General features: G+C 35.7%; 1 protein-coding gene across 1 annotated transcript in view; it reads left to right on the forward strand.

Annotated features, from left to right (window-relative positions):
* The window catches only part of LOC135833478 (protein abrupt-like), a 64,665-nt gene that overhangs the window by 3,495 nt on the left and 46,851 nt on the right, over positions 1-14,319 (forward strand). The gene's annotated exons all lie outside the window — the stretch shown is intronic.

A 14,319-nucleotide genomic window follows, 5' to 3' on the forward strand; every position in this document is an offset into this window, starting at 1 on the left:
TTTTTACCAAAAAATGCAAGAAAGTCTCGCTATTTAAAAAAAAATCCTATGAGAAAATTTCCAACAGTTGCTAATTTTTGGTAAAATTGTCAAATTTTTGCTTTTTGACAAAAAATCAAATTCTCACTTTTTAGCCAATGAACCATACTATTGCTGAAACTTTTCACTTTTCAAAAAACATTCAAAATGTCGCGTTTTTGCCAAAAGTTGCCAAAAAGTATCACTTTTATGGCCAATTATTCCAAATTCATACTTTTTAGCAAAATTACATTCCGAAAAGTCTCACTTTTTTCAAAAAAATTTTGAATTATCACGCGTTTTGCCAGAAATTTCTAAAAAGTGCACCCTTTGTTAAGATTTTCAGAGTTTAGCTATGTATTTGTCAAAAACTGGCTTTATTTGTCAAAAAATTGCAAAAATTCTCACATTGGTACCAAAAATTGCCCAAAAATATTGTTTTTTTTTATGAAGAAGTTTCAAAATGGTTCAACCATTTAAAATAAGAAATTATGATATTTTTTGATTTTTTTTCCTACATTAAAAAGGTTTGCTTACGTTTTGTCTCTTTGTTTGGTTACATTTTTCGCGCTTTTTTGGTTATACTGTAGTTAATAAAGTTTCTTTTTTTGACCAAATTTGAATTATTTTTAAAAAATTGGCAAAAATCCAAAAATGGATTTCAGCTGCTGAACTTTTTGATGGGGGTGTATTTTGAGATCCTTTTTCGATTTCCTTTTGTCTGGTTTAGAAATTTTGTGTCGGTTTGGCGTAGGTACCTCTACCTACTACTAACCTACATCCCTTGATAGAGTGAAGAAAAAATGAATCATGATATCGGGATTGGGGCTACGTTTTGGATTCCAGGAGTTCATTTTCATAAATTTTATGGAAGTGAGATTTTTTTAAAAAAATGTCCAACCGAACTGTAAGATCATTTCTAGCGAAGGATTTTGATTTGGCATTGGATTGAAGAAGTTCGAGTAGAGATGACCTGATGTGCTTGATTGAAAATTCGCGAGTGTCCAAATTTTTTAGAGGGGATAGAGGGAGGGAGTGGCATGAAATTAAAAGTTGTGTAACATCAGTGGAAACTGGAAAGCAGTCTGCTGAGAAATTTGGAGAGGATAAAACGATTTCTCGATTTTTTTTAAATTTTCGATTTTTGCTCTTTTTTTTACCAGTGTTTTGATGTTTTCGTAATCGACGAAGTCTCCCTAAATTGACTTGAGAGAGTGAAATTAGGCATGTAGGTACAATGGTATACATCTTAAGGGCGCTATATAATGTACCTTTTTGTGGTTTCGATTTTTTCTTCATTGGAAAAATTATTCTGAAAAAGTGGAAAAGTCATGTCATCTGAAAGACTGGGCAGAAAATTAGAAGAAATATGATGAGGAGAGAGGAGAAGAGAGGAGTTCAAAAACCATTCACTTTTGCTTGAATTTGAAATTTGTGAACGTCACTTACAGAGATGACCTCCCATTCATTAGTACTGTGAATTGAATTAAGACAAGTCACATCGGCCTTACGTTTATTTGCGGTCATCGTTGCAGACAACAAAAGACGACGATTTTGTTTCTTCTTCTTCGTCGTCGTCGTCATCTAAAAAGCCAGCCTCTAACGGCAGGTCAAATTTCGTTGTTTTTATTTATAAAGTGACGCAGAAGGCCAGGGACTTTGCGTCTCTTACTCGCTATCGCTTTCGTTTGTCGTCTCCTTCTATGCACTATATGTAATGTACAGTATGTATAATGTACGATGTGTTCGTGTGTAGTACGAAAACTTCACGGATGGTAAGTTTTTGACATTATTAAAAAGCCTGGCTGACCATTCTTCTCACCCTGTTTGGCTGCCAGCAGCGTACGTCTCAGCTTCATCGTCCTCTACAATATGTACTAGGGGGGAGGGGGGGGGGGTGGAAAAACACACGGACGCTGATCGCAGGCTGGGGTGTAGTATGTGTCGCCAAAAAATATATATAACCCTTTGGACACGTACGCATGCTTACGGGGTATTTATTACGCGACGATGTCGTCGGTGTGTTTTGCGCTGTACTGTACTCGGTGCAGAGCAAATGAAAGAGAAGAAGAAAATGAGCCCGGCGTGATTTCACGTGTGCGTCAAGGGGGTGGCGCTATATAGGCATCAGAGGTTCGGGGAAACGGCGAAAAATGCAGGGAAAAATTAATTAACAGCATGCGGAAGCGAAGCGAAGTGAGGCGAGAGAGAGAGAGGCGCAGGCGAGGAGGCCGATGCGAAGTAAACGTTTGCCTTTGCCGACGAGAGTGGTTTACGCGTCGAATAAATAAGTCCGAATAAACGCGCCGCTGTCGATGAGCGTAATTTTCTTAAAAGTGAATTTGGAATTATTCCAATGCGCGTATCGGAAGGGAGGAGAAACAAAAAAAGGAGCGCCGAACGTACCAGAATTGGCATTTGGTAAAATAGATATAATTTCAAAAGAAGGAAAACCCGATATCAAGGGGGTAGGGGGGCAGGACGACGAACGGATCCGGGGGTAAATTTTATAATTCGAATTTACGCGCGCAGTTCGGCTCTCTCGTGCGTTGAAAGGTTCGGCGGTGAATACTTTTTTTTTCAACGCTTTTATTAGCTTTTAATTTTTATCTCGGTAGGGAAATCAGCATCGCTGGCTCGAGAGTAGGCGAAAGTCGAGCAAAGCGGAGTTTGAGTTTTCCAAAAGGTACGAAGTACCGGCGTTCGTGTAAAAATGAACAGTGTAGACGTTTCGAGTGATATATGGTACGTGTTTTTCGTCCAAGTCAAACCGGGCCCAAAGGGGAAAGAATGGAAAGGAAATCTACTCGTAACGAGAGCTTGCCTGAACTTACAACTTGTATAGAAATGCTTCGAATGGTTTTTTTCTTTTGACGACTTGAATCGAGTGATGACTGATGAGTAGTTTTATGTAGTTGTGAGGTCCAAGTATTGAAAATCAGCCCGTGATTGGATCTTCGTGAATAAATGAACAGCAATTAGAGGTAGGTATAGACAGGGAAAGCAAAATTTTCATCGTGTGGTGAAAATGAGTGATAATAATTCTGTGTGATGTATCGTTTATTAGGTTTTTTGGGACGCTGAGTTCGATTATTCGATTGGTTTTTTGGTCTAACCAGAGATGTGCCAAACGAGGGGGAAAGCAACCCCAGCCCCTCTTCAGACAGAAAAATGTTGGCAAAAATTGAGAATTTTTGGTGTAAATTAGGTAAATTGGAGAAAGTTGGGAAACTTGGGAATAGTTGGGAAGAATTTATGTAAATTGGAAAAATCAAAGAATTACCAAAAACCATGGGTTTTTACTTCTTGACTGACAAATTTTTGAAAGCTTTCATCCACTCTTCACTCACCTCATGTTGTAGTTCTGCTGTTTGTCTTTTACTGCTATTTTTATTTTTATTTTTCGTCGTCAGACCATTGTTTCCTTAAATTTTGAAATTGTTTATTTGTTGTTTTCATCTATATGCTCACATATTTATTTACTTGTTTAATTTCTCATATATGGTAATAAATTTTGATAAGAGAGCCTTCTATCTAATATGTATAACTATTAATTGCTGAATTCTATGTGATCTGCTTTGCTGAAATTTTGGTGTTGTTACCGATTTGTTATTCATTATTTGCTTATTCAGACATATTGTCTATTATTTATTTATTTATCTGTTCATTTATATGTTTATTCATTTTCACTTGTTGATAATTTACGTTTAGAGAGCCCCTCGCCGCTCGCGCCTAAGGCGCATAGGTGTAGGTAGTCAAAAAAATATGTACAACTTGTATTGTTACTTGTATTTTTCTAATGTAATGTAATTAAGCATGTACAGGTTGAAGTCAAATATAAGCTCTCGACTCTCGGGCCAGATCATTCTCCTTTTCTAATTCTCTAATCATTAGTTTAAGAGTTGAAAAATTGACTTTTCACATCAAAAATAATGTTGTTTCACTTGAAATTTTCCAAGAAGGTCTTTTAATTCCAGTCAAAATAGCCAGAAAGTCTCACCTTTTGCAACAATGCCAAAAAGTCCTATTTTTTGTCAAAAATTCGTGAATAATTTTTAGTTTTTGCCGAAAGTGGTTCTTTTTGAAAACATTGAATTTGGTCCCGAAAAAACGAAGAATTGTGAATTTTTGAAAGTTTAGCTTTTGATCTCGCTTTGCGGGGGTCTTATTTCTATTTCTGCTGAAAATGAAGCATGATGTTACTTTGCGTTTCGAATTATCATTTTTTTCACAGCTTTCGCCCTCGCTTCGCTCGAGATAATTTTTCTTTTCCTTTCTGTGACCAAAGTTAGTAAAGGGTATAGAAAAATTTACTCCTAGCATGAAAAATAGTGATGTTGTTTTAGTTGTGAGGAATCATTAATTTGCAAAAGCTTTCGCCCTCGCTTCGCTCAGGTCTTTATTCCTACATTTTTAAAGTATTATAATTTCCTGTAGGGTATGTAACAGTACCTCAAGTTCAGCTTTTGTGCTGCTTTTTGTGTCCTGCAAACTCTCCAGTTGTCCTGCTTTTCTATAAAAAAGTTCAGATTTTTTTCAATCAGACTTTAAATTTTCAATTTATTTCCCTTTTTTGTGGTATTTTAAAAATTTGTTGTCCTTTTTCTCACTTGACTGATGGAAAAAAATTTTATAAAAATGATCGTTTAGCAGGTCAGATGAAAAAATGCAAAAAGATTTCGGTCTTGCTTTGCTCGGGCAGAAACCGATTCTTTTACTCTTACTGACTTTTTCGTTCGAAAAGTGGAGTACGATTTCGATGAAACTTGAAATCTCACGAGGCCTGCACGATTCCTACAAAGTACTAATACGACCCTCAATTTTTGGCGAATCATTCATGAACGAATTGATCAATTTTTTGAAAGAACCATTCGCCAACAAATCGATCAATTAATTCTTTGATTTATGAATCAATTCGTTCGTGAATGAGTCACTAATATGAATCAAGTCGTTCGCGAATGATTCGCAAAAAATGATTTAATTCGTTCGTGAATGATTCACCTAACATTGAGTAAATGAATCGATTCGTTCGCGAACGAATCACTTGTATGAATCGATTCGTTCGCGAACGAGGCACTTGTACGAATCAATTCGTTCGTGAATGAATGTTTTAAAAAAAGTGGATCAATTCGTTCGTAAAAGATTTTTATTTTACGAAAAGTCGGTCTTCTCACGCTAAATGCGTGAGAGTTTTTTTTCTTCTGTTGTACTTAAGTTATTTTTGAAAAACAGAAAATGTATTTTTTTTAACAATTAAAAACTTCCAGGTGTCTACAAGGTCTCTAAAGGTGCGAAAAAGTCTCATTTTTTTAACCAGAAATCGCCAAAAATTTGGTGAAAATGGCTCGGCGAGAACCAAATTTCACTCAAAACCATCCGGAAGCACGAAAATGTTGCATTGAAACTTGATCTTATGTTAGAAATAATTATTATTTTGGTACTACTGAAATTGTAAATTTTCAAAACCTTTCTCCCTGACTTCGCTCGAGTAAAATTGGAAAATGTTCCAAAAATTTTGCCCCTTCGTCGCTTCATTCGGTAATAAAATGTTCTCTTCTCTTTTTGAATTTAATTTTCAAAAATCAAAAACTGGGAAAAAACTCGAAAAAACAAGAAAAGGTACGAATGTTTAATTTTGGACTGCCAATAATTCTGAATTGAGAATGTGTTTTCTCTCATTGAAGTAAGCTACGGAAGTTTTTAAAATTTCAATTTTTCTTCATATTTCTTGAGACTAGAGAGTAAGAGTAATTCAATTCATACATTTTTTTATGTCAGAGTCAGGTGGATACTGTTGAAAGCTGCTCATTGCAAAATTTCCTAAATAAAATTTTAAAAAGTATAAACTTCTTCGGAAAATTTGATTTTTTCATTAAAAAATTGAGAGGAGTGGGGAGAGCTAATAAAAGTTGCAAAAAGTTCACTTTGACACCCCCTTCGAAAATTTTTTGAATGTCCAAAGACATTGAAAAAAAAACGAATATTTGACGAGTAAAACATTGACACCTCCCCCCCCCCAAAAGTTGTAAAGTGTTTTAAAAATGCCCTGCCAAAAGTCCTGCTAAAGTCTTGATTTTTTTTTGTTCTGAAACTATTGTTAAAGTTTGAAAATCAACTTTTTGCATCAAGAATGATGTTGCTTTGCCGTTTCAAATTATCTATTTTCCCCTGTTTTTGCGCTCGCCTTCGCTGGGCAAATATTCATTCTGCTGCAGAATTTTTCAAAAATTTTCGAGAAAAAAAGTTTAATTGAGAAATTTGGAAAACACAGTCAAATTAATGAAAAAAAATCCAATTCAGAATTATTTTTGTTTTCAACTCCTCTTCCAAAATGTATTCGATTCACATCTGAGCAATTGGCTGGAAAAATTTGTGGGGGGGGGATATGTGGTAAAAAGTTGGCAAAGTATGTCGAAAGAAGTTGGAAAAATTTCAGTCTCCCCCTCGCCCTCCACCAAGACGCATCACTTCGTCATGCCTGCGCCTCCCAAATCCCTTTGTAGGTTTAAAAATTTTTAAGGAAATGATTAAACTATGTGACAAATTGTTTATTATAGGTTTTTGGAGTTGTTGTTGTGAGGGAATATCACTTTGTTTTTTTGCATGAGAGAGAGTCATTTGTAAGTTGTAACTATCCAATGTACGAGTATGAACTTTTTTCACTCCATCTCCCTGTGTATGTACAATTTATCATGGTTTTGTGCGAGTTTGCCTAGGCAACGGTTTAATTTTTAATTCCAATTTCCGCGTATTTTATTGTTTGATTTGACCACGGTACCTACTTTTGTTTGTGTTGTCGTTTTTCTCTTCTCTCACATACAACACGTGTATTTAAAAAGGCTCGATGATGGATTTTTCTCAGTATTTGGTTGTTTATTTGAGTATGTGTTGTGTACGTTGTTTTTTTGTTTGTAGCCAATATGATTGCGATGTACGAGTAACTAACGTTGGCATAATTGCCATAAGTAAACACACAAAGTCTTTGTACGTGTTCTTTTTGCCTACCTTTTATTCTTCTTTTTGTTCTCTGGTGAAATGTTGAATTATTTAGGCACCTGCCCTGCGTACCTTTCTTTCTATTCGTATTGCTAATGTAAGAAAGACGCTTATTCGTATATTCTGTAAGATGATAATCGTTATGTATCTGTAGCTTCCCCGCACACGCGTGGTGTAATTCTCGGAAAGGAGGCGTTCGAGGCAGCATCGTTTATGATGAAAATGCGGATTAGATTATTTATTGCGGCGTTGATTTGCATTACGACGGATGTTTCGCACACGTATGTTTATGGCAGACGGATCGAACGTACCTACATGGAAAAACAAGCGAGCGAAAAAGAAAAAGAAGAGAAGTATGAAGCTCGCAGCGATGTCTGGTTACACCCATGGTATCCTCTCTCTTCACTTGACTAAACCGTAAACACAACTTGTCGGTCATAAGAAAGGTGTGAAAAGTTTATCTATGGCAAGGATCGTGGCCGAGAGGGTGAGCAGGCAGAATGTGGTTTGTTGAAGAGTGTACCACTGTACCTACAAAAATCGCGAAATTTTTTTATGGCAAGTTTTACGAGTCACTTTTGTCATTTTTTTTCTCGCTCCAAATGATGGAGTATGAACGTGAAGTTTTTTCTTGTTGTTTTGATTTAATTTTTTTGTTTTCATTTTCTTTTTTTTTTTGGGGTTGTTTTTCTCAACTTTTCAAGGTCGGGAAAAGTTTGTCGAATGTGTTCTAAATTTGTTTTTCGAAACTCGAGTTGTTGTTTTGAAGTAATTTTAGAAAATGGTCATCGTACCATTCGTGGTCAATGGTCGGTTTTCTTGAAATTGGATATTTTTTAGAAGATTTTGGTCATAAACATACTTAATAGGTAGGTAAATGAGTTTCCTATTATCCAGGAATGCGAATCAATTTGATTTGTTCTAATACCTATAATTATCTACTGTCATTCTTTAATAATTGCTAAATTGGTAGGTAGGTAGTAGGTACCTATTTATAAAACATATTCAAAAAATATCCTCATTGAAAAGAAAAATCACTCTAATGACGATCTGTCTGAAGAAGAAGGAGAAAAAAAGAAGAAAATAAAACTTTCGGGTAACTGTTGAAATCTCCAGAGAGAAAAGAAAAACGACTACAACAATACCAGGTACGCCACTAAAACACTTGAAAAATTCGCGTTTCGCGATCTCCGGAAGATATATTTGCTGTGTTCTGAAAACATTCAAGTTGCGTAATAGGGCTGGAGGCCGTTTAAAATAAAAAATTCTCCGGGGTCTTATCCGATTAAAGGGAGAAAAAAATTCGAACGCGAAAATAAGAGAAAAAAACACTTTACTGGGAACAAAAAAAAAGACTCGTCGATTTGTTAAGTATAATAACGCGAGCTACCGGTTAACTTTTCTTTTCACGGTGATGGGCAACAGTGTCATCGAAATATTCGGCGATATGAGAGAGAAATCGTGAGGAGGGCGAGGAGCAAAGAGGGCGAATAATGAATTTGAAAATGACGCAAAATGAGCAATTTAGACGTCATTCGATTTGTGCGATAAAAAGGGATTCCGTGTATTGCATCGTTTTAGCGTGCGGTAGTCGTCTTTGAGCGGTATGGGAGATAGAAGATCCGAGCAGGAAACAGAAAAAGTTAGAGAAAGGCGAAAGCGGAGGAAAAAAGGCCCCAGGAATCTCATGGGAATACGTGTACCGCGCCGTATAAAAGCTTCTATAAACACTGAACCGATTGTACCTACTCGTGGTATACGTGGTGTTTTTGTGGTTCTGGAATAAACGATGAAGGAATGCGGTAAAAAGTTTAGATATCAGAAAAGGGATTTGTTTTTGTACCTAACTAATAAAATGTGCTAGATGATGAACTATATGTAGTAGATCGATTAAAGAACCATAACTAAATGAAAAGCTTCATAAGATGGAATTGAAGTGATGGGTTTTGACTTGATGTTTTATAGTCTAAACTAAAACAATTGAATCCTCAAATCCAGATTACATAATTTGGTTTCTTCTTATTTGAAAAAAATGTAGCTATTTAATGTACTTACTTACATTTAGTTTGCTATTTCATTAGAATGAAACCTTTGCATTTGGCCAGTAGCGTGAGTATCCCAAAATAATAATCTGCTTACTTACTCATTTATTATATAAAATTAATCAAAATCTTAATTAAAGTTCGGACTTTTGTTCTGGCAAATGCCTCGTGGGATTTTTATTATCATTCTTCAAAATGAAAACAAACTACTACGTATAGGAAGATAAATCGCTGTGGAATTTTGCAACGAGGGTAACAGATTTTCCCCTAGGAATACCCCTCCCCCTCCACCCCAGTTGAAGGCCACTGTAGAAATCTCAAAAATTATTTAAATAAGGTTACACTGGTTACAGTTTTAGTAGGTAGCAGGTACCACCATCTTGTACAATGCGTACCTCGAATGTATGTACTGCAGTGCCTGTTAATTGACGAATAATGCAATATTTTGTGGAAATGTTGCTGTACGGTTTTTGTGAACTGTTGCATCTTTTGAGCACTATTGTACTTCAAGGTTCAGAATCAGACAGGAAAACAAAAAGGCTCATTCTAATGAGGCAAATAGGAATGTCCACATTTAGGTGGTCAAAACTGCATTCCCATCCGCCAGCTCTACAGTTACATGGGGTTTCTTGCAACTTAAACGCAGTAACTTTAACTTACACTGTTCAATGCTTACAAGCATGCTCTGAATATTAGAACCATCACGCTGATTAGTCACATACTGAAACTTCTGATGGTCATAAAATTATTTCTAGAGACGCAAATTACTAATCAGAACCCATGCCAAAATGTTTGATGTATCAAAACATCATGTAGGCTCAAAAAATCATAGTTCAGATGAAATCCGGATTCTGATTTGAGGCCATTGAGAAAAAGGTTTTGATTCCCAAGTAGCAATATTATTGATATTATATATACCTATTCAATTTTTTTCTGAGAGTGATTTGGGTTTTGGTTTTGGGTCTGGATTTGAAACTGGTTTAAATTCATGTCAGGTTCACACAAAGTTCGGTTGTTTCAGTTTCAGATTGGGTTTTGGTTTTGGCCTTTTGGGTTCTTGAAAAAAAATTTTGTTTTATGTTGAAATGGGTTTGGTTTTTGGTCAGGTTCAATGAAAAATAATGTACAATTTTCAGTGATGTGAATCCTTTTTCAAAATGATTTCAGTATCCATTTTCATTCACATTTTTCCATTTTTGTAATAAGATGGAGATGGCCTTGAAAAAAGTACCTATCGACATGATTTTACATGGATGTAAAATTGAAAAAATTAGAACATTTGTCCCAAATAAGGTAAATAAGGGTAAGTTCACAATAACTTGGCAAGACTTGACATTTTTTTTCTTCAAAATATGCTTCTGAGTTCTGAAAAATGTCATGGAAGGAATCATCATGCAAATGGAAATGTCAAAGTCCAGGATGAAAAGAGCATATCAGTTGTGTTGGTCTAGGTCTAGTTGTTAGAAACTCAGTAATTCAAGATCACACTTCACCCAAGTGAGATTTTTTTTCTCTACAATTTTTTTTTTAGTGAGGGTTTTTCAGGAATATGTACTCCTTTTTGAAATGAAAGAGATTTGGCCACTGTTTAACATATGTATTTTCAATCAAAATTGCGCATGGACTTGAACAATCGCCATCAATGTCAAGACCGTGTCAAGACTAAGATGAATGGGAGACCATAGTATTAATTTTGATATCAACTTCTCACTTGTTTTGCATCAACATAACAACATTGGTGTCAAACTGTTGACTAATTTAACACAACCTAGTGTTAGTGACGGATTAGGGATCTCATCTTCATCTTTTTCATCAACTTTGCAGGCATAAATATTGTGCTACAATGGGTAATCTGTATTACAACCTTTTCACAGATTTTAGGATAATTTCCTGGAAAAAGGTATCAATATATTTTTGTGATTGTCAGTTACTTTGATGCTTTTACCAGAGTTTTTCTATTGTTTCAACACATTATCAACACTTTGGAAATAAGTGGTTCCCAGTTTCAGTTCCCAAAAGGTTCTCAGACGTGGCTTTGAAATGGGTTTGTTTTGGTTCCAAAAGGTATCTTTCACATTGTTCTTCCAAAACGGTTCTCAATTTTTTTCAAACTCAAATGAGTTGAACGGTTCTGGTGGTTCCTTTTACTTCTACTTTGATGTTTTGCTGATGGTGCTCGTGGTCCTACCAGTCCAAATGGTTCCAGATCCAAAAATGGAAAAAAATCCAAGTTTCAATGATCATAACTCAATTGGTTCTAACAGTTCTAAATTTTTTCAAAATCATTTTGTACCTATGGCCATGGTTGTTCTTTTGGGTCCTTTCTTTTCCAAATTTTGAAACGGTTCTGATGGTTTTGGTTCCCGATTCAGCTGACCAAAAAAAGTGATGATGGTGACTCCAAACCGTGTTTGTTCCAAATGATTTTCAACTCTGCAACCAAGTAATAAGAGAATCTGGTATTTCAATTCATGTCTACAACACATGGAGAAGTCAAGATGTCAAGACAGCTTTAAGAATAATGGAATTGAATGAATAAAATGGGAAATATATAATCGCAGGACAGAAAAGGGTGTTTGAACGACAACAGCAAACGACAATAAAAGCTGTGGTAGTGACAACTTGAATATTTACAACGACAGGTTTTCAACGATAAAATAATGAGTCAGCACAAAGCACAACTATTTTTAACTATGAATCACGACAACTCCTCCCACCAAAAAAGCATGTCTAAGTGGCAGAATAAAATTTTAAACAACAGAACAATGTATGACCAATTGCATATCTGAAAATACACGAAAAAGCGATAAATAAAATATTGGATTGGGAAGCTAGCAAAAATAATTAAAAATTGCTCTAAAGTACTGCAAAAACTGTGTGACAATTTTCAGATGTGAAGTATGAGCTTCCTATGGACTTATTGAGATTGCAATTTGCATAATAATAATATACCTTTGTGTTCTATGATAATGAGAATGTGCCAATTTTTCCAAAAAAAAAAAATGAAGTTCATGACACTTTATGACATTAATTTTCAAAAACATGGCATGTGACATACAAGTCGAAGGACATTTGGGGTATAAAATCGAATGTACACCAATGAAAGGGGGGCTAAAAATCTCAATACCAAATGTAAAATGTGAGGGAGGTGATGCTTGCATGGACCAAAAAAATCATGCTAAAACTGTTGAGAAATTTGCTGTGTACACAAAATTTACCACTTTTTAAGAACTACCCACCTATCATTTTATGAAAATTTCTGACTATATATACATATGGAACTTGCTTACTATCCGAGACCCGGTACATCGTACTGACGATCCGAGGCCCGCGTCTTTGACACTTAGAAAAATTTTAAAGAGTGCCTAGTAAATTCGTTCGCGCATGCGCCTCGATAGCGGCTAATAAGCCGGGTCTAGAGCCGTTGGTGCGATCTCCAATGAGTGATTTTTATAGGAATGGCGCTAGTGTGAAGTTTCTGTGTGGGGTGAAGTAAGGTAAGCTGTATATACTGTAGGTATGATACCTACTTTGTGAGTCCCAGACAAAAATTTGTCTATAGCATCCCTAAGGTGCGTACATCATAAAAATATAGTTTTTAATCGAAAAACGTTCCGAGACCCGCTAACGGGCCTCGGAACGTCGCGTCGGGTCTCGGATAGTCGATGTCACTTCCAGAAACGGGCCTGTATAAGCTGTAGCAAGCCTGTATATATATTTTTTTCATTTTATTCGATTTGTAACTTTTTTGGTAAAATAAAAATAGACGTGTTGATACTGTTGATGGATTAAAATAAAAATAAAAATAGACCTGTTGACAGATATTTCTATCATGATTTTTTTTTATTATTGTCCTTCAATTTATTCAAGCGCCGTTCAATTTTTTATTTGTCATGGACATTTTTCATCTGTCGTGCAAATATATGATTGTCGTTCAATTTTTTTTCTGCCGTTCAATTTCTTTTTTGGTTGGGCACTTCTTTTATTTGTAGGGCCTGCCGTTTAGACCACCTTTTCTGTCCTGCGATTCACCTATTCTGTCGTAATGATAAATCATACCCGAATAAAATGACTGTGTCACAATTTTTTGTGGCCAGACCTGACGAGTTTTTTAATCCTATAATTTGGTAGTCAGTCTAGGTTTACACACCTGGTAGCAAAATTGCAATTTTATTCATTTATGCTTCTGCTACAGTAAAAGAAGCATCAGACGATTAAGTAACTCTGAAAAACTAATGATGCAACTTACCTTGTTGTTGGCTGGTGTCTTTCAGTCATCGATTGATGCCAGCTATTTTGGATATGCATGCACCATTCTGTTGCCTGTGTGTCGGCATCAAGGTTGAGGATGATACAATTGATACATTATTGAGAGGATTCAGGTATGGGATTCTTTGGAGAAATCCTTTAGGATTCGAGTAATGCAGGAAGCAGCTTTATGGTATCCATTGAACCATGATCATAGGAAAATGAATTTTGACTTTTTTGAGTAGGTAGTGGGTTGGGTTTACTCCTATTACGTACAATAGGCATGTGCTGAGGTAGAATAGAAAATGAGTAGGCAGCAGTGGTGTTGTGAGGGTGAAGACTGAAGAGGCACGTGTACCTGTCCACATGTAGTTTTCATTTACTAGTCTCATTCACACTGTATTGTATGCCACACATTCCTAATTGCTTGTCATATGGCGCTCATGCTTCCCGTAAACGCATATTCTTTCATCATGTTTAATCTGTATTCTTTGTGTTTTGAGAATTGAAACAATGAACCAGTTAGTGCGAATTGCAATATTGTGTATAATACTGTAGATACATACCTGGAGATTGAGTGATTGTTTAGTGCATCATTGTTGTACTTTCTGGTTTTGTATGCAGATGCACATTGCAAATAAGTACCTAGCCATTTCCTGTACCCCTGTGGCCTGTCCCAGTATTGAAATAATAGAATAGAGACAACGCATACTGAGACTATGATCTGTTCTGTTCCTGTACTTTTTTTTCAGCCTTTTATGTCTTGAAACACTGGACACCAGCATGTGAATAATTGTGATATTAATAATTATAGTATAGTGTATGTAGGATTGTAGGTGTGTAAATTAAATAATTACATGATATGTTTTGGTGCATATTTTTATTCACTGTATTTTCTCTCTCGCTGGGTATGATGCACATTGAGGATGCTCCTTATCCTTATCTCAATATTGAAATCGGTTTGGAGGAATTGAAGTAAACCGTAAAATCCATAGAGGGAGTACAAAAGTACGTA

The sequence above is a fragment of the Planococcus citri genome, chromosome 1, assembly GCF_950023065.1.
Source record: "Planococcus citri chromosome 1, ihPlaCitr1.1, whole genome shotgun sequence".
NCBI classification, from domain to species: Eukaryota; Metazoa; Arthropoda; class Insecta; order Hemiptera; family Pseudococcidae; genus Planococcus; species Planococcus citri.